Source organism: Pristiophorus japonicus, chromosome 5 (genome assembly GCF_044704955.1).
Source record: "Pristiophorus japonicus isolate sPriJap1 chromosome 5, sPriJap1.hap1, whole genome shotgun sequence".
Lineage (NCBI taxonomy): Eukaryota > Metazoa > Chordata > Chondrichthyes > Pristiophoridae > Pristiophorus > Pristiophorus japonicus.
Window position 1 is genome coordinate 242,961,825 of NC_091981.1, and position 25,257 is coordinate 242,987,081.

General features: G+C 46.5%; 1 pseudogene; it reads left to right on the forward strand.

Annotated features, from left to right (window-relative positions):
• The first annotated feature begins 210 nt into the window (after positions 1-210).
• LOC139264158 (patched domain-containing protein 3-like) overlaps positions 211-25,257 on the forward strand; it is a 34,924-nt pseudogene continuing 9,877 nt past the window's right edge.

Sequence of the window (25,257 nt, forward strand, 5' to 3'; positions counted from 1 at the left end):
TAGCGTGGCAGCCAGTTGATAACGTGGTCCCGATCTGCTATCAGTCATTTTAAATTTAACAGCTGACCCACCACCGATCGCATCCTCTGAGCGCAGGCAAAATTCCGGCCTCAGTTTCACATTAATTGTGAGGAAGTTTCTGAAATCTATCATCAGAGACAGTAGAGGTAATTTTAATCCCCAAAAATGGGTGGGCTTGGGTCAGGCGCTATGGCCCTTACCCAAAAGGTGGCCGGTGAGTTCTGCGCCAGAAGCAGACAGAAATGAGGTGGCCGCCACTTTTTTCCGAAATGGGCCTTAACAGCCAGTGCACGGCACAAATTTCCATGCAAAATGTTTTATTTTTTTCTTACTTTTCCTATATGTCTCTTTTTTTCTCTCTTAATTCAATCATTCTTTCCCTCTCCTTATTTCTCTTTTTTGACCTGCTTTGACTCTATTTCCTGCTCTGTCATTCATATGTTTGTTAATCATTAAATCTGATTTGTTAATTACTGTTGGTCCCGTTGTCCACGAAGGTTCCAGATGCCCAGTTATCTTGCCACGCTGTTACCAGCTCGCACTTCCAGCAACTAGCAGGGTACAAAACATTTTTTGAGCTTAAGGATAATGGAAAAAAGTCTAACTAGCAGGACATGTCCCTCTTCAGCAAAACCTGGGTCATTAATATTACACCAATAATTCACCACCATCTACTTCTATCATGTTTGCATATTTAGGTAACGTTAAACCAAGTCTGCTCTCTCAAGTGGATGTAAAAGATCCCATGACACTATTTTGAAGAAGAGCAGGGGAGTTATCTCCAATGTCCTGGCCAATATTTATCCCTCAATCAAATTAACAAAAAAAGCCAGATTATCTGGTCATTATCACATTGCTGTTTGTGGGAGCTTGCTGTGCACAAATTGGCTGCGGTGTTTCCTACATTACAACAGTGACTACAGTCCAAAAGTACTTTATTGGCTGTAAAACGCTTTGAGATGTCCGATGGTCGTGAAAGGTGCCATATAAATCAAAGTCTTTCTCTTTTTATACGAGGTATAGGGCTACAAATTCTTTAGAGCTAAGAAACGGGCAGTGTTAGACTAAAACAAATTAAGCTGCGCCACCTGAGAAGCGTCTAGAATGCACGCAAAATTCGTGTTCACTCCTCATTAAAATGATTGTAGTCATGATTCCAGTCTAAAAACTCAAGCTCATTGGGGTTACACTTAAAAGCTGGGGGCAGTTTAATCGCAAGTAATAATTGCCACAGGGTTTTTTCATACTTAAACAGAAGGTTCGTTGATGCTGCAGCACCTCATTCTCAGCATTGTTGGCTATACAGCTGCCCCAACAACCATAAGAAGGTCAAGGAGAAGGACAAGTTCTTCACAAATCCTGATGGCAGATCGGCGCCCCAGGGAGAGAGCCCGGAATGTCTCCCATGAAGCTCTGGTGGCATTGGTTTTCGCGGTGGAGAGCAGACGGAGGATCCTCTACCCACCAACTGGCAGGAGGCCCTTGCTACAAGTCTGCCGCACTATGCGGAGGGAGGTAGCACACCATGTCATTGTGGTCCCCAGGTCCCACACCCAGTGCAAGAAGAAGTTTAACAACCTCACAAGGGTGGTCAGGATGAGTGAAGGCTTCGACAAATGCTACATGCCACAAGTTTCACACATTGCTCAATGCACCACACCCCCAGCAACAATCTCTATACCTATCAACACTCACACTCACATCTCACACCTTGCTCACAATGACAGGTATTCAACTATGGCAAGCGCATCATCCATTCACATTGCACCACGCTCACTCACACACTTCCCTTTCTCTTGCAGGTCAAGGTGGCGCATAATTGCCGGGAGCAGGAGTGGACAGGCAAGGGCAAAGCCCACATTGAAAAGCTGAGCCAGCTGGAGACGAGAATGCTGCAGATCGATGGGCACCAGGTCATCGGCACCGTGGACACCAACGACGGTGACCCCCTTGGGGACAACAACGATATGTTCAGTCCTAATACTTCTTCTCAAATCCCACTTCCCCCTCAGTCCACAATCTTTTCTCACTTTCAAGCTACTCATACTGTGTGCATGCATTTCTGCCTTCCTGCCCCTCACCATGACCCAATTCTTGTGTCTTTGTGCTTTCCGATAATCAACAAGCACCTGAGCAGCCTGTCCTCAAGGGCACTGATGAGCACGAGGGGGAGAGGTGGAGGAGGAAGGCACCGCTTCACTGCATCTGTCACTCGCCGGCACCAGCTTAGATACTGGCACCACATGTTCTTTAGAGGCCAATGTAGTAGCAGGATCTGCACAGGGTGAGGCACGGGGCACGAGTGGGCTGCAGCAAGGCCGGGGGAGAGGGTAGCTCGGGGGCCAGCTCTCGGGAGGGCAAGTTCACGGGCGAGTTCTGCTCCACAGGACCCAGATGAGGACTTCGATGGGGAGGCCTTCAGAAGAAGGGTGATGCACACGGAAATGATAGGTGTAACGGCAAGGCTGCCAGAGAGCCTCTCAGCAATGGCAAGGAGCGTGGAGGAGTCCGCCCCCAACATTGTACAGGGCTCTCACAGAGCATGGAGCCATAATTTCCAGTCTGGAAATGACGGTACACTCCCAGAGAGACCATGGTGACCCAGATGTGATGGCACGCATGATGCGTGATGTCGCAGCTTCCATTGCAGCATAGGCGGAAGTGACCCAATGTCTTAGTGCTGCAGCGAAAGCTCTGACTGCTCTCATGAGGTCTCAGCTTGCTTCCACCCAAGCTCTGACTGCTGCCTTCATGTCTGGGTCTACCACCGTTGACCGGGGCTTTCACGGTATTGCAGCAGCCCATCAATCTGTCTCCAGGAAATTCCTAGGAAGGCTGAGGTGCCGCTCCAGGGGAGTGGCAGTGGGTCTGTGGAGAAGGAATCTGCTGTCCTCTCTCCGGATGACAGCATTGCTGCTCCCACCAATGTCACTCCGCCATTTCCCTTGCAGCTGCCTGTCAGCCAGCCAACCAAGATTGCTGTCCCACATGTCGAGGTGGTGCAGGCTACAGCTGGGACTTCTATGTCCCCAGCTGGCTGAGGTCATCCTGGAAGGCCATCTGAAGTGTCCCACACAGAAATTGATCAGCCTTCCATCGGGGGAGCACAGCGTAAGAGCACTAGAGCAGGAAAAGGCACACGAACGACAAGCACTAAGGGATTGCACAAGGGCGATTCGTTAATAGTGAATGTCATATGGCTGCAGGAGATTGCACAGCTCAGTTGCGATGTCCTTGCGGAATCACAGTCACCGGAGACACTGGTCATCAGTGAGATCCGTGTAGGAGAACTGCTGTCTGTAGACCCTTTGATGATAGGGCCTTCTGCCACAACGTCTGTGTAGGCGTCTTCCTCTGACAGCTGCCTCATTGCCTTCTCTCTCCTGCTCTTGTTGGTCCTCACCCTCTGCAGCCTGGTGCTGGCAAGCATCTGCCCCCTGCGCATGCTGCCTCCTGTCCATTTGGCCCACCGTGTTGTGCTGGGGGTCTGGTACCTGACCCTCCTCCTGACGGCAGGCCCTTCCTGAGGTCCTTCCTGGTGCAACTCTCGGATGCCATCTCCATTGCCTTCTGCATCCTCCTCAGCCATGTGTGCTGCATCTCTTGCCCGCTGCCTCTCCAGCCATTGGAGCTGACGTCACCTTCTCCTGCGTGCCTCCCTGCCATGCACAATGTGCAGGAGGCATTCCACTGCAGCGCTGAGCCCATTTAATTATCCTCCACAAGCCCAGCCTCCTCAATCAGCGCTCTGTGTTGTAGAGTATGAGAAGCCTGGGCCACTATGACTCAATCCCGGAGTGAAGAAGGCAACTCGCAATGCTTTAACCCAGCCGAAAAAAACTCGCCGACAAAAATGGTGCTGGAAGCAACACGCCTTTAAATGCCACTGGCGGTCTTGAGCAAGTAGTGTGTACCGACCCAAAAACTTGTCGTTGGCACCGACAAGCGATTTAAGCTGAATTTCGCTTCTGGGGCAGATCCGAGGCGGTGCGCGATCTGATGACATCGTTAACGACTCATCTGCAGGAGCGTGGCAGAAGTGGGGGGAGCGGGCTGGATATCTACACTGCCGGAAAAACCCATCAGGGCAATGCCGCGAACATCGGCCAGTCCACCGTGACTCGGCGGCCATTCCGCACCGACAGATGGCCACCTCTTTGAGATGGTCACCGGCCTCATAGAAAGGGGCAATTTCGGCCCCGGGGGGTCCAGGCAGAGTAGTTAGAGTGAAACTGTTCCCATCGGCAGAAGGGTCAAAAACCAGAGGACACAGATTTAAGGTGATTGGCAAAAGAACCAAAGGCGTCATGAGGAAAAACATTTATACGTAGCGAGTGGTTAGGCTCTAGAATGCACTGCCTGAAAGGGTGTTGGAGGCAGACTCAATCGTGGCTTTCAAAGGGAATTGGATAAGTACCTAAAGGACAACAAATTGCAGGGCAATGGGGAAACGGCGGGGGAGTGGTCAAGCTGAAGTGTTCTTGCAGAGAGCCGGCATGTGCTCGACGGGCCGAATGGCCTCCTTCTGTCCTGTAACCATTCTATCGGGGCTGAATTTGGTGGAGGTTGCGCCCGCAGCCGCCGAGGATCCACTGGAAATGTATGTTTTCTGGGTGATTCCTCCGGAACCGCCCATCTGCCGTCCAGGTTCCGCCCACCGCGAGATTGGTTGTGGAGCGATCCGCCGGCGTGACATCATGCCACCCGTCCATGCCGGATGCTGAAAATTGGCCATTTTGGTGAGGGATGCTGGCCTCAGACCGACCTGCCGTCCACCAGAAGGACCGCTCGTAAAAAGCAGGTCTGAGCTGGCCATGAGTCGGGCGGCAGGGAGAAGGGCTCCGCGTGCTGCAGCGCTGCACATCGCAAACATGGTGCAGGTGCTGGACCATCATAAGTGGGACTGCTGGAAAAAAGTTAGGTGGATGTTACTTTACTTTATTGCTGATGGTCATGTTTAATTTGGGATGTGATAAAAGCGACTGAAATGTGTCTAGGCTGATGGAAACTTTTTTCTTTGACTTTGCTGAAAGGCCTTCATTGAGAAACCCAATGGCGAAGGCAAAATAATTATGAATAAGCGAAAAGTCACATTTTGTCCATCCAAGCTGATTAATTAATTCTGTGACACAGTCCTTCAAGAAGTTCTCAGGGAAGCACTGCATATCACATAGAGGGTGAGAGGGTTAGGGCTAGAATGATCTATTGTAAGCCTGAGACAGCTACAGACTCTGACAGCATTTGTACGGGAAGAAAAGGGTAGAAAGTTACAGCTATTCGCCTTCAGGGGCAGCGCGATTACAGACCAAACTGAGGAAAGACTTCGATCAAGAGACAAACATTGCGTTGACTCAGTGGCCGACCGTTGAGGTTTCAACGACTAGACTGTCACTATCATCTTGTTAATGTGCCTTTCTTTGAACTACAAGGAAACTGCTTCATAAAATACATTCTGATTCATCACAAAAGACCTGTACCCAGCGTGTCTTGTTGTGGTGATGGACATGTCGATTCTGAGAGATGTAATTAATCTGACACATCGAATAACCCTCACAACACATAAAGCGTGTTGCGATGGCCTGATGACCGTACCCATTATACAGGGCAGTCATATGTGGATGGGAAGATATTCCTGATCAAGCAGATGACCTGAGGGACAGATGTGTGTTTCTCACAAAGCACCACAATTGACGTTAAAATCAGACACTCACCAAGAGAGGGTCAACAATGTGAGTGTATTTATAAGTGCACAATAACAAAGGTTACATAACATTATTATATTTACATCACCACCACCTCTCCACCCCCCACCCTTGAAGCCTACACCAAGGCGTGCTGCTCCCCTGCCCCTCTCTGGCTCTGGTTGACGAGGTTGTGCAGGAGGACAGTGGGATGTCTGCAGACGTGTAACGTCTTGGTGAGAAGGCAGCGGGTACGGCTGAAGGTGCCAGGATCTCCTGCTCCTCTACACCTGTCTGACTTGCGGGTGTGGGGTCAGGGGCTTGAACTGCGCATCCAGAAGCCACCTCTTGCCTCATCGCCTCAACGGTCTCGGTTTTTCGCTCCAACCCAGTGCCATCTTGTCATCATGCTGCTGGATAAAGGTGACCATGCTGGCAGCTATCCCAGTCATGGTCTGGAGCATATCGCAACCTATCCGCACACTTGTCTGTGATAGCTGGACCATCTTCAGAATTGCAGAGAGCCGTGGTGAATCCTCAGGGGGATGCTCGCTCATGTTGGGTTCTGGCGCCTTGCTTGCCTTCGCACTTGGTTGAGCTTGCCAGCGTGGAGTCCGTTCCAAACCCCAGGAACTCGGAGGCCGACGCTTTCATGCCATGAGCGTCGCTCACACCGGAGATTAGTATAACTTTACCATGCTGTGGCATCGGATTTGCATCAACATTTGTGGTTGCATTGCGGCAGGCACCCACCAATGCCAACGCACGCTCCTCCAGCCTGCTCAAATCGACCACCTCTGCTGCTCCCCCTCCCGTCACACGCAGGCTTCCTGCCTTAGATGCTTTTTTCTTCTGCACAAAGAAACGTTGCAGCCTTTAGCCCCTTTGCTGATGTCCCCCACACACATTCCTCCCCTCCCCACATACACACACACACACACACACACACACACACACACACATCTGGCACATAACCTTTTTAGTGTTGGACAGGGGAGGGCAAATAAATTTGTACTCACTCTTGCTGCCACCTGCAAATCATTCCAACGTTTCTGGCATTGGTCCCCACCCCACTCAACTTTGCCCATTGCAGACACGATCTCAGCGATCTCTCTCCAAATGCGTCGGTATAGGGATGGTGGAGGCTTGCCACGACCATCCCGGGTGAGGTCTTTGTACCTGCGCTCCACCTCCGTCACAAGCTCCTCCAATTCCTCCTCATTAAACCAGGGAGCTGTGAGCATGGTTTTTCCCGTCTTCATTTCTGATTTCTGGTTGGCTGCTCAACAGTTTGTGGGTCTCAATTTCTCCGACTGCCCCCGCTCCAACTCAGATTGCCCCCTCCGCAACTTCCAAGTCTCTCCTCTCCAATCTCCAACCCTGTCCTCTCCAACCTCTAACTCTGTCCTCTCCAACCTCCAACTCTCTCCTCTCCTCTTTCCCCTCTCACACTCACAGGTGGAATAAAGTGGTGTGCCTTTATGTGCATGCGCAGTACAGCAAACGGCCCCGAAATGGCAACATGTTGGAAGACAAAAACTACAACAAAAAAAAATCGCAAAGTCTCACGCATGCGTATTGGAGGCCATCCAAAGATCCCCGAATGGAGAGGCCTCCAACTGCTGTACGCTGATGATGCAGGTCGTTCACTCCCGCTCCTGCCCACTGACTGCCGCTGATGTTGCCGCCCACACAACAGAGCCGAAAGTGGCTCCCGACAGGACTTGGTGGCAGCATGCAGCAAAAAGGTAGGTGCCACCTGGGGGCCACCGAGAAATGGACGGTGACGAAATTCGGCCCCTATAATTCTAAGGTCAGGAGAATTTTCCTCGGTGTTCTTGACAACATTTCTCCCTCAACCACCAATACTAAAACAGATTACAGAACAGAAGAAATAGGAACAGGAGTAGGCCATTTGGCCCTTTGAGCCTGCTCTGCCATTCACTAAGAACATGGCTGATCCTTCTACCTCAACTGCACCTTACCGCAATATCCCCATATCCCTTGATTCCCTTAGTATCCAAACTTCTATCGATCTCTGTCACTCCGGTTTGGAGAACTCCAAAGATTCACAAAAATATGTGCAAGACATTTCTCCTCATCTCAGTCCTAAATGGCCGACTCCTTATTTTGAGACTGTTACCCGAGTTCTAGACTCCCCAGTCAGGGGAAACATCCTCCTAGCATTTACCATGTGAAGCCCTTTAAAAATTTTATATGTTTCAATGAGATCACCGCTCATTCTTCTAAACTGTAGAGAATGTAGACCTAGTCTACTCAATCTCTCCTCATAGGACAATCCCCTCATCCCTGGAATCAGTCTAGTCCCTCTAAGGCAAGTGTGTTCTTCCATAGGTCATTATCTCATTGCTGTTTAAGGGACCTTGCTATGTGCAAATTTCCTTAGAACAGTGACTACACTTCAAAAATACTTTATTGGCTATAAAGCGCTTTGCTTATGCAGCACATTAAATACAATTGAACCTTTCTTATCCGGCACCCTCAGAACCTGGCCTGTGCCGGATAAGGGATTTTGCTGGATGAAGGGAGGTCACGTTAAATTGGATGGTACAGGTACTGAGCAAGGGGATATCGGGGCTGGCTTTGGTCTGGAAGTGCGGCAGAGAGATCATGGCGGGGGGGTGGGTGCGGGGGCTGGTGGATCGCGGGGTTAGGCCAGTGATTGCGGGAGTCGGCAGCGAAGAAGGAATTCAATTTGTTCTTGCCGGAGTTCTGCGCATGCACCACCAGGTGGCCAGGAATGGTGCTGGACGAGGGTTGGTGCCAGATAAGGGAGTCCCAGATAAGGGAGAATATAAGAATGTAAGAAATAGGAGCAGGAATAGGCCATTTGGCCCCTCGAGCCTGCTCCGCCATTCAATAAGATCACGGCTGATCTGATCATGGACTTAGCTCCACTTCCCTGCCCGCTCCCCATAACCCTTTACTCCATTTTCGCTCAAAAATCTGTCTATCTCCACATAAATATATTCAATGGCCCATCCTCCACAACTCTCTGGAGCAGGGAATTCCATGGATTTACAATCCTCTGAGAGAAGAAATTTCTCCTCATCTCAGTTTTAAATGGGTGGCCCCTTATTCTGAGACTATGTCCCCTAGATTTAGTTTTGCCTATGAGTGGAACTATCTTCTCTGCATCCACCTTGTCGAGCCCCGTCATTATCTTATAAGTTTCAATAAGATCACCTCTCATTCTTCTGAACTACAATATGTATAGGCCCAACCTACTCAACCAATCTTCATAAGTCAACCCCCTCATCTCCGGAATCAACCTGGTGAATCTTCTCTGAACAGCTCCAATGCAAGTATATCCTTCCTTAAATATGGATACCAAAACTGTACGCAGTACTGCAGGTGTGACCTCACCAATACCCTGTACAGTTGTAGCAGGACTTCTCTGCTTTTATGCGTTATCCCCCTTGCAATAAAGGCCAACATTCCATTTGCCTTCCTGATTACTTGCTGTACCTGCATACTAACTTTTTGTGTTTCATGTATAAGGACCCCAGGTCTCTCTGTACTGTAGCACTTTGCAATTTTTCTCCCTTTAAATTATAATTTGCTCTTCTAGTATTTCTGCCAAAATGGATAACCTCACATTTTCCCACATTATACTACATCTGCCAAATTTTTGCCCACTCACTTAGCCTGTCTATATCCCTTTGCAGATTCTTTGTGTCCTCCTCACAATTTGTGTTACATATGTAACTTGTATTTACTCTGTACAGCCACCAGAAGGCTCATCCCTTGGGAGCACAGGTATTTAAGGAGGCTTCACAAGCTGGAGAGGCACTCTGGAGACCAGCAATAAAAGACTAAGGTCACAATTTACTTTGAGCTCACAGTGTTCAGTCTGACTCTTTCTCCATACTCAACAACTGGCGACGAGATACAGAAAGTGAACCCAAAGATGCAGAGAACAGTGGGCATCCTGGAGAAATTCTCGGAGACAGATGATTGGGAAACTTTTGTGGAGCGACTCGACCAATACTTCGTGGCCAATGAGTTAGATGGGGAAGAGAGTGCTGCCAAACGAAGGGCGATCCTCCTCACCGTCTCTGGGGTACCAACATATGGCCTCATGAAGAATCTGCTCACTCCAGCGAAACCCACGGAGAAATCGTACGACGATTTTTGCACACTGGTCCGAGAGCAGTTGCTGCTACAATTACTGTGAACAAGTGATGTTGTTTTCGAAGCGTAACGTACAGGGCAGGTCACACATATCTGCAGCTACACATCCGCAGATGACTCAGAGTCCACCATCAAGGGTGATGAATGCAAAGCCATTAACACCTTGTTGGCGCTGCGGGGGTGATCATCATTTCCATTCCTGCCGATTCAAAGAGTATGTTTACAAGGGCTGTGGAACAATGGGACACCTCCAACGAGTGTGCAGGCGGGCTGCAAAGCCTGTTAAACCTGCAAACCACCATGTTGCAGAGGAGGACAAATCCATGGAGGATCACGATGAACCAGAGCCTCAGATCGAGGAGGCAGAGGTACATGGAGTGCACACATTCACCACGAATTGTCCCCCGATAATGCTGAATGTTGAACTAAATAGACTCCCGATGCTCTCAGTAAGCTGCCATTGCCCACCACGGGGGTGGAAATGGTGCAGCCCGCAGATCTAGCCATGGTTATGGAAGCAGTTGAGAGTGAGTAATCACCCGTCATTGCCCGGCAGATCAAAACCTGGACAAGCTAGGACCCCTTATTATCTCTAGTCAAAAGCTGTGTGCTACACAAGAGCTGGTCCAGTGTCCCAGCGTCCCAGTGGAAATGCAGGAAGAGATAAAGCCATTCCAGCGGTGCAAAGATGAAATGTCTATACAGGCAGACTGCCTTCTGTGGGGCAATCGAGTTGTGGTCCCCAAGAAGGGCAGAGACACCTTCATCAATGACATCCACAGTACCCATCCAGGCATCGTAATGATGAAAGCGATAGCCAGATCCCACGTGTGGTGGCCCGGTATCGATTTGGACTTAGAGTCCTGCGTTCACAGATGTAATACATGCTTGCAGTTCAGCAATGTACCCAGGGAGGTGCCGCTATGTTTATGGTCTTGGCCCTCCAAACCATGATCTAGAGCACACATCGACTATGCAGGCCCGTTCTAGAGTAAAATGTTCCTTGTGGTTGTAAACACGTACTCCAAGTGGATTGAATGTGAGATAATGTCAACTAGCATGTCCGCTGCCACTACTGAAAGCCTGCGGGCCATGTTTGCCACACACGGCCTATCCAATGTCCTGGTGAGCAACAACAGGCCATGTTTTACCAGTGCTGCACTCAAAGAATTTATGACCCGTAACGGGATTAAACATGTCACATCTGCCCCGTTTAAACCAGCGACCAATGTCCAGGCAGAGCGAGCAGTGCAAACCATCAAGCAAGGCTTGAAGAAGGCAACTGAAGGCTCACTGCAGACTCGCCTATCCCAAGTCCTGCTTAGCTACTGCATGAGATCCCACTCACTCACTGGGATCCCATCTGCTGAACTGCTCATGAAAAGAGCACTTAAGACAAGGCTCTCGTTGGTTCACCCTGATCCACATGAACAGGTCGAGAGCAGGCAGCCTCAACAAGGTGCATACCATGATAGCGCAAATGTATCACGCGAGATTGAAATCAATTATCCTGTATTTGCACTAAATTATGGACAAAGTCCCAAGTGGCTTCCCGGCACTGTCGTGGCCAAAGAGGGGAGCAGGGTGTTTCGTGTCAAACTTTCAAATGGACTCATTGGACCAAATCAAACTCAGATTCACGGACTACCCTGAGCAACCCACCTTGGACCCTACCTTTTTTGATCCCCTAACATACACACCAGTGGCCCCCGGCACCACAGTTGACCACGAAGCAGAACCCATCATCCACAGCAGCCCAGCGAGGGCCCAACAAATGATTCAACAACACCAGCTTTCACACCGAGATGACCAACCAGGACAAAAAGGGCCCCAGATCGACTCACATTGTAAATAGTTACACTATTGACTTTGGTGGGGGAGTGCTGTTATATATGTATACTTGTATTTACTCTGTACAGCCACCAGAGAGCTCATCCCCTGGAGTCCCAAGGGATCCCATAATCCCTTGGGAGCACAGGTATTTAAAGAGGCTTCACAGGTTGGCAAGGCACTTTGGAGACCTGCAATAAAAGACTACGGTCACGATTTACTTTGAGCTCACAGTGTTCAGTCTGACTCTTTCTCCATACACAATAATTTGCTTTCCCACCCACCTTTGTATCATCAGCAAACTTGGCTACATTACACTCGGTCCCTTCATCCAAGTCATTAATATAGATTGTAAATAGTTGAGAACCCAGCACCGATCCCTGCGGCACCCCACGAGTCACTGTTTGCCAACCGGAAAATGACTCATTTATCCTGACAAGTTCAACCTGTACAAGACTTGGTTTTATGGTTATATCCTTTATTCAAATATCTGTACCAGGATGTTTTTAATAATTCTCATACCTTTATTACATAACAATCATATAGTTAGTTAATCATTTTACTCATGTTATATATGACCTATCACTTGCAGCTACTTCAATTAACTTCCGTGAAGGGTTTAGTCTTATTTTGCCCACTCAGTATCGATTAAGTAAAAGGTTCTGCTACTAAACTTGATGGAGATAGATTTATTAATCTCCTTAAAGATCAATGTTGCTACTAATTACAAGAAATGCACTAAAACATAACAAAGATAAGGCAAAATTTTCCCCAGAGTTTTGCGCTGTTTTTTTGGTGTGCGACGCTTTTTTTGGCCTAAATTTAAAAATCTAAGTTTCCCCCATCGCAGTTAGTTACAATTTTTGTAGGTTAGTTTTTTTTGCGTCATAGGGGGCGTCATAGGGGTTACCTGATGTCTGCGCCAGCTTTTCACAATTATGCAAGTTTGGTCAATTTACATTTCTCCTAGGACGGCGTATATGGCCACTCCCAAAAAACCTTCTGGGCACTTAAGGAAAACCAACGCACATTAAAAAATTGGCGCAGAAAGACGCCATTGTTTTTAGGTGAAGTTTTGGAAGGAGTTAAGAACACATAAATATGCATAATCAAGCTTAAATTTTTAAAACTTAAAATGCAGGAAATTGAATTTTAATAGAATTCTTTAAGTTTTGATTTTTAAAGAAACTGACATGTTACCACCGAACATCCCCAAACCGAGCTCGAGGGTTGGAGTGTCAGCCGGCAGAATCGATCCCTCACCCGGGCTCGGGGCTCAGCTGGAAAAGAAATTTGGGAGGATGGGGGGCTGTGGAAGGTGAACGGAAGGCATGAGAAGCCGACACTATGCATCATATGAAGCCCAGGGGGTTTCCCGATCATTGTGCCTGCTCAGACCTGGGTGTGGTCCATACTAGGGCGTCGACCTTGGGGAGAGAGAGAACAAAGAACCTTGTCCTGCCTGCCATTCTGAGCTTGTTGCAAAGGTACAATTTAATCATGGGGGTAATACTGCCAATGCCATACCTTGTACAAGCCATCTGCATGATGGTGCTGTGGAAGGGACAATTGATTTGACGTCATGGCATGAGGAATCTCAGAGCATGTAGGGTGCTGGCAGGAGGCCTTATCCATGTCGGGTATATCGAGACAGGCATTCGGACCTGCACCTGAGTGATGCAGACTGTGTCAGAAGGTTGTGTTTCCGCAAAGAAGTTGTATCTGAGATCTGTGAGTTAATAAAAGCAGACCTGCAACCTAGAAGCAGAAGGAGGACTGCTTTGTCAGTTGAAGTGAAGGTTACAGTTGCACTTTCATTCTATGCATCTGGATCATTCCAGGCCACAACTGGGGGGTGTGTGTGCCATTTCGCAACATGCAACACATATCTGCATTCGACAGGTGACTGCTGCACTATATGCCCAGAGGAATGACTACATAACTTTTCCCATGACCACCCAGGCAATGTGTGAAAGGGCTAAGGGCTTAAGATACAGGGCTGCATTGAGTGTACCCACATCGCCTTGCGAGCACCTTTGGAGGATTCCAAGGTGTACAGGAATAGCAAAGATTTCCACTCCGTTAATGGGCAGCTCGTGTGTGACGACATGCATCACATTTTGTCAGTTGATGCAAGATATCCTGGGAGCACCCATGATGCGTTCATCCTACGCGAGAGCGCTATATCTGCCACGTTTCAGCAGCATCCAGAAGGCAGAGCTGGCTACTGGGAGACAAAGGTTACGGCCTCGCCACCTAGCTCATGGTGCCCCTACACGTAACCCGGACGGAAGCTGACCGGGAATACAACATGTCGCATATTGCGATACGCAGCATAATAGAGAGGATCATTGGCATCTTGAAACAGCATTTCCGATACCTGGACCATTCCGGAGGCTACTTGTAATACTTCTCTGAGATTGTCGGTCAGTTCATTGTTGTGTGCTGCATGCTGCATAACGTAGCCATCATGAGGCAGCAGCAGCTGGTAGTAGAAGACCCACCTGAGGAAGATGCAGATGACGAGGAGGAAGAAGCCATGCAACTACCTGAACCTGGAGCACGACGGCGGAGGAGGACGGGCCGTCGTGCCCCTTTAACGATTGCTCAAGCCTTGCGCCAGCAGCTCATCCGTGAACGCTTTGCTGCCTGAAGGCTCAACGGCAACTATTCCACATGGACCCTGTTTACTGTTTGGACCTGTTCTATAATGTTGTGTTGTGTTAATGGAACAAATGATGGAAATAATTCTTGTTTACTTCAAAAAGTTGTGTTAATAATGGAACAAATAATGGAAATGATTCCTCTTTAGTTCAAAAAGTTGTGTTAATAATGGAACAAATAATGTAAATTATTCAGTTATAATTTAAAATATATTTTATTCAAAAGTTTAGCAAACATTTGTTTGTACTTAATTTAACTTTAATAAAAATATTCTTGTATCAAACTTTAAAGTTTTCAGTTACGATCGCTTATAAACTTTAAGATCACTTACAAACTTTTAAACTTGTAAATTTACATAACTTACAAAAAACTTTTAATTTGCGAACAGTTACAACAGTAACAACAATAATAATAACAACAACAGCAGCAAAGAAAGATTGCACCCATCTCTCCCTTACCTTATTCTAAGACCGCCTGCTGCGTTTGGTCTTGGTGACTCCACCACCCCTGCCCCTAGGCCGTGACGCAGCGTTTCTTGGGTTGGTATCAAGCTTATTCTTTCGAACTTCTTGGGTAATGCGCACTTCTTGATGGGGGGGTGGGGGGGTGGGGGGGTCAGGCGGTAATGTGGAGAGCCCGGCATGGGCCTCTTCAGAGGCTGGTCTGGGGATTGGAGTGGGAGTGGCAGTTGATTCTGTTAATGGGTGCCGGGTCTGGGCGTGTTCCCTTATTGCAGCAGTTAACTCCGACATTCTCTCCCTCATGTTCACTGACAGATTTTCAACTACCTGCAACACTCCCTCCCTCATATTCACCGACAGTGTCTCAGATACCTGTGACACGCCCTCACTCATGTTGAGCAACAGTGTGTCAACTACCTGCAACATTCCCTCCCTCATGTTCAATGCCAGTGTTTCAACTGCCTGCGACATTCCCTCCCTCATGTTCACTGACAGCGCATCAGCTACCTACGACATTCCCTCCCTCTTGTACATCGACATTGTTTCTGCTGACTGAGACATTCCCTCCCTCATGTTCCCGGATAATGTTCCCATTTCTCGTGAGAGTGCTGTTACTTCTCCCCACAGTCCCGATACCTCATCACCCACCCCACTGATGGTGTCCAGGAGTGATCGGGTAAGGTCAATGCTCTCCGCACTCATTGCCATCATCTGAACCACATCTGTTAGAACCTGCACCTCAGGAGAGCGTTGTTGAGCTCTCCTTCCCCTCCTCTCCCTGGGTATGGCTCGCTGCATCACTCTGGGATGCACAGCCTCGGACGGTGGGGCCCTGGGTGTGCCTCGCTGCACTCCACTGAATCCCCAGCCTCAGATGGTGGGAAACCATGGAATGTCCCACCAACACTCAACAAATGAGGAGGGGGTGTTGCTCATTTTCCTATAGTTTCACCAGTGGGGTGCCCATCCAAATGGACCTCTAGAAGAAGCAGTCCTTAAGACCTTGTCCCCAGCCCCATCACCAACTGGAGGTCCAGAGAGGAACAGACAGTTAACCTATAGGTAAGTTCCACCATTAAAAGAGACAAGACATCCAGGTCCATAGGCAAATGGTGGCGCAAGCCTTGCACGTTAGGGCTGAAGGAAGGTCAAGGAGCATCGACGACGGTAAGGCTGGAGGCATTATTCAGCGCGGTGTCTGACCCTTTTATTATATTCTCTCCTTCCTTTAGCTATCTTACATGTAAGTGCCATGGCATCAGGCTGCCTGGCACTGGCAGTTATCTACTGCTACATAACTTGCCGTATGAACCTGTGTCACTTTTCAAACAACAACTTGCATTCATATAGTGCCGCTAACATAGTAAATCATCCCAAGGCACTTCATAGGACCATTATCAAACAAAATTTGAGACCAAGCTGCGTAAGAAGGTATTGGCTTAGATTTTGCAGTGGTAATAATGGTGAAATTGTTAGCATTCGCTGTCATTACTCCTGTGAAAGTGTCAGCAGCTTCTGGAGTAAGTACATGCACAGCTAAGCGCAGAAACCCAGCAGTTTCTGTCAGTGATTCTCCACAGGTTGCAGTGTGGACCTTCCTGGAGTCCACAATCAATTCAAATCACACGGAAATGTAGTTCCTGAAGAAAACTTCCACTATTATGCTGGAATATCGCTGTTAAAAATCCCTAAAAAGTTAAGCCTTGTTGAAAGAGGTGCAACTGAGTTTTAACAGTGTATTGACTGCTGAACAAACAAGCATTCTGGCCCTTAAAACTATTTTTGTATTTGTGGAATGTACGTTTTTACGATTAATGTGCAAATAATTATATGGGTTTTAATATCATAATTGTTTTTAAAGTTTGTTGATGATGTTTCAATTTCTTTCTTAATCATATGTGTATGTCTCAATCTTTATTGCACTCTCTGTAAAATTAATAAAAAGTAAATTATAATCATTGTATTTTACTTCCTGGTTTGCTGTCTGTGAGAATTCTTCAATGTGATTGGCTGCTTAAGCCTGCTTGATGATATCACTGTTGCTGGACACTAGAGATTTGCTTGATTTAGTGCCAGATTCAAATTAACATCAGGAGAGGTGAAGTTCATGCTATAAAGATCATTAGATCGTTATGGGCAGCTTTCTTCGAGGTCAGCGGCGAGAGCTGTTGCTTCACCAGTAACCGCAAATTCTGGGCCATTAAGGCAGATGACCAAAAGCATCTTAAAACTCTTCCCTTGGTTCTTTCCATCACTTAGAACATGCAACAGAAGTCTTGGAGAGTGAGAACCCTTTGGAAGAAGCGCTTGCTGTATCTCTCCCAAACACCAGCACAAAAATTGGCTTCTCAGTTAAATAGATAGTGATGATAATGATAACCCAGCACCAACAGAAGAGCATTCAGCTTCAGATAATGAAGAGCCCAGTGATGGGGGAGAAGTTGGAGGAATTCTGCAACAATTTCCCTCCACCCCCAACTGAAGCACGTGACTCAGTGGCAGTATAAATGGTCCTGTCACCCGCCCAAATTATAGTAATTACTCTGACCCCAAGAAATCAACTCGGGTCTGGGGTACAGGAATGATGATGGCAGAAGATCCCCCTCCCCCACCAAAGATTTGAGATGGATGTGCAACGACTCCAGGTGTGGTCTCACCAAAGTCCTGTGCAATTATAGTAAGACTTCCCTACTCTTATACTTCAACCCATTTGTGATAAAGGCCAACATGTCATTTGCCTTCCTAATTGCTTGCTGTACCTGCATTTTAACTTTGTGTTTTCTGTATGCGGACACCTAATTCTCTCTGAACACCAATCTTGCCTAGCAACCTTTTATGTGGCATCTTATCAAATTACGTTTGGAGTCAGAGGGTCACGGGTTCAAACCTCACAGCAGGACTTTACCACTTAATCTAGGCTGGCACTTCAGTTACAGTAGCGAGAGTATGCTGCATTGTCAGAGGTGCAGCCCTTTGGATGAGCAGTTCAGCTAAGGTTTGTCTATCTGCTGGGATCGATGTAAAAGATTCCATGGCATCTTTTCGATAAAGAGCAAGGATATTTCACGATGTCCTGGACAAAACGCGTCCCTCAACCATCACCACCATGAGACCTTGCTATGCCTGAATTGGCTGCTGTGTTTGCCGACAAACAACAGTGAGTACATTTCAAAAAGTAATTCATTGGCTACGAAGTACCTTGGGAACATTCTGAGGATGTGAAATTAGTTCGGAATAAACACTGTGTGGTAATATGTAGCTGCTTTTATTTCCCAGAATATCCTGTCAAGGAAAACAAATTAATACAAGTGAAGATATTGGAGTGGAATTGCTACAATGTGCTTACTCCAATCAGCGGATCATCTAGTGTTCAGTTAACAATGTGCAAGTACCAGACATACCAGTGGCCTCTCGAATGAGAGATAGATGTTGCAGAGTAAATGCGATGAATAGGTTCACAGATGCTGGTCTTTCAAATCCAAATTTAACGCATGCCAGCATAAAAGTGGCTTTTTATTTTCAGGCTCTTGCTGCAGCCTTAGCCTATCACAGAGCCTGAATCCCTGACGTCCTGCTAAAAGTCTCATTCATCCCCCTTATACTAATACTTGTAAGATCGCTGTACAGGATGGTTAATTATCCAGCTACATGACTGGACTTTGGCTGAACAGAAACGAAGGCCAGTGCACTTCAAGAGAACAGGATAAAAACATCCACCATAGCAACACATAGCAACAGGCAGATGGCAGTCTGTGTTTGATTGCTGCACAGTAATTGTGCACAGAAGCAGTCACTTGCAGTTCTTATTGGTGGTTTCATTTCAACAGCCCAGTGAACCAGCAAACATGTATACTGAAACACCTGTGAACTCATCCCTTTTTTGCGTGGAAGCAGGTCATCCTCAAAACGAGGGACTGCCCATGATGATGATACTAATTTCTCGAATGTCTCTTCCTCCTGCTCTTACACACTGGACTGCGCCCTTAGAGTTGAGCTTCGTTTTACCAGTCTGTCTCTCATTATGCCTTGGTGCCGGACAAATTGCATTGAGAAACCTCTCCAGAAAGCTTTTGGGAAACTTGGACGTTTCGTGGGTGAAAATGCTTGGTGGTTCTTCACGATTCCTCTGGTACTTTCTGCAGGACTGGGTTCAGGTTTTTATTTTTTATCAGTAAATGAAGCCAATGATTTAGAAGAGCAATTTACACCCATCAGTGGGCCAGCAAAGTCTGAGAGAGCATTTATTAAAGAACATTTTCCAACCAATGATTCTGGATTCTTCTCCGGACAGTTGCTTCTTTTATTGCTGTATCAAAAGGTGACAACATCCTTACAAAAGCTGCATTTGAAGAGATTCTATCACTCGATAAAAAAGTTAAACAGATTACTGCTCCTGATGGCATGTACAACTATTCTTCTCTCTGTACACGGATAGCAGGCTCTTGCTTTTCAAATGCAATTTTAGATTTCATACAACACAATGCTAGTCTAGTACAGAGCACTAAGTTTATTTATCCAACGACGAATGGCATTTTTATTGGTTTAGCTGTTGGAGGCGTAAAGTTAAAGTCAAAAAATCATTACAAAAGCAAAGGCCGTTAGACTTGACTATTATTTACAAGAAGATAATGATGAAATGAAGAATCTCAGTTTGCTGTTGCTCAAGAAATTCCTCCAACACTTTACAAACGAACTGAAGAATCAGAACGAAATTGAGGTGGGTTATTAAAGTATGTCAGTATTTCTGAAAGTCTGTTACTTGAATTGAAACAAGCCAGTTATCAATGAATGTTATGGTAGATTATTGCAGTTTATCCTGGGCCGTGGCAATAAGCTAGGGGTGTCTTTTCATCAGTGTGATCTTTTGTTTAGTGCCTCAATACACCCTCTTGTTTGCTGTAACTTTATGTTGTTTTTCCGGGTTTTCCAAGGCTCTTCCACCCAAGTTAGGGTGAATGAGTGGGGAAATCGCCACAGAAATTCACCCCTTCCCCGGAGTTCATCGCTGCTCTGTGTTATTTATTTTATTCTACGAGTGGGAATAATGTGTTTGAATTATCAGTGGATATTGTGTGAGTGATTATGGAACTTCATGCGATATATCCTTGGTGACAGGCCACACCCATTTTTTTCTGGTGGGCCTCATTTAGGAATATAGGAACATTTCGGAACATAAAAACAGTAGTAGGCCATTCAAACTCTCAATCTTGCTCTACCATTCAATTAGATCAATAACAACAAAAACAATGTGCATTTCTATAGCAACTTTAATGAAGTAAAACGTCCCAAGGCACTTTACAGGAGCGTTATCAAACAAAGTTTGACACCAAGCCACATAAGGAAATATTGAAAGGGAAAGAGGTAGGTTTTAAGGAACATCTTAAAGCAGGAGAGAGAGGTAGAGAGTTGGAGAGGTTTAGGGAGACAGTTTCAGAGTCTAGGCCCAGACAGCTGAAGGCACTGCTGCCAATGGCGGAGTGATTACATTTGGGGAAGTGGAAGTGGCCAGATTTGGAGGAGTGCAGTGATTTCCGAGGGTTGTAGAACTGGAGGAGTTTACAGAACAAGGGAGGAGAGGGAACATGGAGGGATTTGAAAACAAAGAGGAGAATTTTAAAATTGAGATATTTGCAATCCTCCAGCCCTCTGACACCACCCCTATATCCAAGGAGGAGTAGAAGATTGTGGCCAGAGCCTCTGCAATTTCCACCCTTGCTTCTCTCGGTAACCTAGGCTGCATCCCATCTGGTCCGGGTGACTTTTCCATTTTGAGGACTGCCAATCTTTTAATACCTCCTCTTTAACTATTTTTATCCTATCCAGTATTGCTACTCTTTCCTCCTTTACTGCCACATTGGCAGCACCTAGTGAAGACAGATGCAAATTACACATTTACCACCTCAGCCATGCCCTCTGCCTCCACAAGAAGTTCTCCTTTTTGGTTCCTAATTGGCCCCACCCTTCCTTTCACCAGCATTTTACTATTTATGTGTTTAAGAAAGACTTTGGTTTCCCTTTATGTTAGCCACTAATCTATTTTTACACGCTTACTTTGCCCATCTTATTTCCTTTTTTAGATCTCCTCTGTACTTTCTATATTCAGCCTGGTTCTCTATTGTATTATGAACCTTACAATTGTCATAAGACTCCTTGTTATGTTTCATTTTAACCTCTATATCTTTAGTCATCCAAGGAGCTCTTCAAAACTGAGATTAATAGATTTTTGTTAGGCAAGGGTATTCAGGGCTATGGAACCAAGGCGGGTAAATAGAGTTAAGATACAGATCAGTAATCCTCAAAGGCCAACCCCACCTGCCCCACCTTACTCTCTCACTGACCTTCCCGCCCTCCACGCTTGCTGGGGGCTAATCTTGTCAATCCCCTTCCTGTCTCACTCTCTCTCCCAGCGCTGACCCTGTCACCTCCTCTATCGCTGCCCCTCTTCATATCTACCTCCTTCCAGTCCATGTACTTGTGAACTAAGCCCTTGCCATCCATGAGTTTATTGTGGGTGATTGCATTGACATCATGGCTCTGATGGTAACTTGGCTGATGGGTGATGGCAACTTCATCCTTAATGAAGTCTCCTCACCTAGCTATAGCTTGACCGTCCAGATCACCGTGTTGGCAGTGTGGTACTTATTACCAAATCATACCTTGCTCTGTCCTCCTACTCCTCTGGCACCTTCTCCTCCTTTAAACATATCACCTTCTTCCACCTCTCTCGCCTCCTTTAAAATCCTCCTTCTCTATCATCCACACAAGTACCATGCCAAGTTGCTCACCGAGGTATCTTCACTTCTTTCGTACCTCAGCCTTGGTACCGTGAGACTGCTCATCCTTGGTGATTTTAACCACCATCTCAACTGATCATGTTCCCTCTTCTCTGAGTTCACTGCCCTCCTATCTTGCCTTAATCTCTCCCTCCATAGAGACCCCCCCTACCCCGATCTCCTGCACCTCCATCACACCTCCCGCGAAATTTAAATCCGCCGTGCGGTGCCCCCAACAGCTTTTTCCTAAGGTGCACCTTGTTATCTCTGTTTGGGACTTGGCTGCGCGGTGGCCAATAAAGGCAAGGGTGCACTGCCGCGTCCGCCATGTTTTTTTTGCCGGCTGACCCCAATCGGCCAGACAATTATACCCCCAGATTCGGCCGGGCCACCAGCAGGCAGCCTGATACCCGCTCTTGGGTGCCAGACCACTGGCCTGGCCGAAACCCTCCCTGGTGGCCCAGTGGACTGAAGTTTCTGAATGTCAAAGACTCTCCCCTCTAAGTGAAGGTGAGAGCGTGGTGATGCTCACGCATTGTGACGTCATCTCCGCTCCGCTGCTGATTGACAGCGGCAGAGACTCTGCCCCGCCTCCACTTCTGCCCCTCTACAGTACATACCGCCCATTTCCACCCCCATTAAGACGGACTTCCACAAAGTCCATTCCATAGCCACCGACTCCATCCCTCTTCCTGGCAATGTCTAAGGCTGAACCAGACCATTCGCAACCTTGGTGTCGTATTTGACCCCGAGTTGAGCTTCCGACCACATATCCGCGCTATCACCAGGACCACCTATTTCCACTTCCTTAATATCGTCGAACTTCGTCCCTGACTCAGCTCATCCATGCCTTTGTTTCCTCTAGACTTGACTATTCCAACATTCTCCTCCTGGCTGGCCTCCCAAATTCTACCCTCCGTAAACCTGAGGAAACTTGAGCTCATCCAAATCTCTGCTGCTCATATCCTAACTCGCACCAAGTCCCATTCACCCATCTCCCCTGTGTTCGCTGATCTACATTGGCTCCCGGTCCGGCAATGCCTCAATTTTATAATTCTCATCCTTATTTTCAAATCCTTCCATAGACTCACCGCTCCCTATCTCAGTAACCTCCTACAGCCCTACAACCCTCTGAGATGTCTGCACTTCTCCAATTCTGGACTCTTGCGCATCCCCCATTTTAATTGCTCCACCATTGGCGGCAGTGTTTTGAGCTGCCTCTGCCCTAAACTCTGGAATTCTCTTCCTAAACCACTTCACCTATCTACCTATCTCTCCTCCTTGAAGACGCTCCTTAAAACCTCCCTCTTTGATCTGTTCTAATATCGTCTTATGTGGCTCAATGTCAAATTTTGTTTGATAGTCCTCTTGTGAAGTGACATGGGACGTTTTACTACATTTTATTACAAAAGCTTCAAAGGGATATAGACAGGTTAAGTGAGTGGGCAAGAATATGGCCAACGGAATATAATGTGGAGGAGTGTGCTGTTAACCACTTTGGTTGGAAAAATAGAAAAGCAGAATATTGAAAAAGATTTTAAGCCACATATCCAAATTTGTCATTGACACAAAGATAGGTGGAATTGTAGGCACTGTAGATGACAGCATAACATTACAAAGCGTTATTACTAGATTAACTGAATGGGCAAAACTGTGACAAATGGATTTCAATGTCGGCAAATGTGAGGTCATCCACTTTGGACCTAAAAAGGATAGAACAGGGTACATTCCAAATGATGATAAGCTAAAAACAGTGGAGGCCCAAAAAAACTTGGAGGTCCAGGTACATAGATCATTAAAATATAATGAACAGGTATAGAAATTAATCAAAACAGAGGCCTTTATATCTAGACGACTGGAATTCAAGGGGATAGAAGTTATGCTACATCTATACAAAGTTCTGGTTAGACCACACCTGGAGTACTGCGAGCAGTTCTGGGCACCATAACTTAGGAAGGATATATTAGCCTTGGAGGGAGTGCAGCATAGGTTTACCAGAATGATACCTGGACTCCAGGGGTTAAACTACGAGGAGAGATTACACAAACTAGAGTTGAATTCCCTGGAATATAGAAGGTTAAGGGGTGAAAGTTTTCAAGGGTCTCTTTTCTCTTGAAAGGAGAAGGCTGAGAGGTGACCTAATGGAGGTCCTTAAAATTATGAAAGGTTTTGATAGAGTGGATACAGAGAGAATGTTTCCACTTGTGGGGAAGAGCATAACTACAGGCCATCAATATAAGATAGTCACAAAGAAATCAAATAGGAAATTCAGAAGAAAAATATTTACCCAGAGAGTGGTAAGAATGTGGAACTCTCTATCACAGGGAGTGGTTGAAGCGAATAGTATAGATGCATTTAAGGGGAGGCTAAACAAGCATATGAGAGAGAAGGGAATAGAAGGATTATGCTGATAGATTTAGATGAGGAAAGACGGGAGGAAGCTCGAGTGGAGCATAAACGCTGGCACAGACTGGTTGGGCCGAATGGCCTGTTTCTGTGTCATATATCCTATGTAATCCTATATTAACGGGAACAGATAGGGTAGCTAGAGAGAAACTATTTACACTGGTTGGGGAGTCTAGGACTTGGGGGCATAGTCTAAAAATTAGATGAAAAATTAGAGCCAGATCTTTCAGGAGTGAAATTAGGAATCACTTCCACACACAAGGATGGTAGAAATTCAGAATTATTTTCTGCAAACAGCAATTGGTGCTAGAACAATTGTTAATTTTAAATCTGACATTGATAGATTTGTGTTAACCAAAGGTATTAAGGGATTTGGGGCAAAGGCGGGTACATGGAATTAGATCACAGATCAGCCATGATCTCATCGAATGGTGGAACAGGCTCGAGGAGTTAAATGGCCTATGTTCCTATGTTCCTATATTCCTATGTTCCTATGGTGAGAGACTGGGAAATGTTGGTATTCAGAGGGACCTTGGTATCCTTGTACACGAATCACAGAACCTTTACAAGCAGGTACAGCAAGCAATTAGGAAAGCAAATGGTATGTCAGCCTTTATTACAAAGGGATTGGAGTATAAGAGTAAAGAAGTCTTATTACAATTATATAGGGCTTTGTGAGACTATACCTAGAGCATCGTGTACAGTTTTGATCTCCTTACCTAAGGAAGAATATACTTGCCATAGAGGGAGTACAACAAAGGTTCACTAGACGGATTGCTGGGATGAAAGGATTGTCCTATAAGAAGAAATTGAGTAGACTAGGCCTATATTCCCTTGCGTTTAGAAGAATGAGAGTTGATCTCATTGAAACAAAAACATTCTTAAGGGGCTTGATAGGGTAGATGTTGGGAGGATGTTTCCCCTGGCTGGGGAGTCTAGAACTAGAGGTCACAGTCAGAATAATGGATCGGCCATTTAGGACTGAGATGAGGAGCAATTTCTTCATTCAAAGAGTTTTGAATCTTTGTAATTGTCTAACACAGTGAGCTGTGGAAGCTCAGTTGTTGAGTATATTAAAGAGAGAACTGGATAGTTTTTTGGATTGCAAGGGAATCAAGGGATATGGAGATAGTGCGGGAAGGCGGAGTTGAGGTCGAAGATCATCCATGATCTTATTGAATGGCAGAGCAGACTCGACGGTCCGAATGACCGACTCCTGTTCCTATTACTTTTGTTCTCATTTTCTTAATAGTGCTGTTAGGTAGT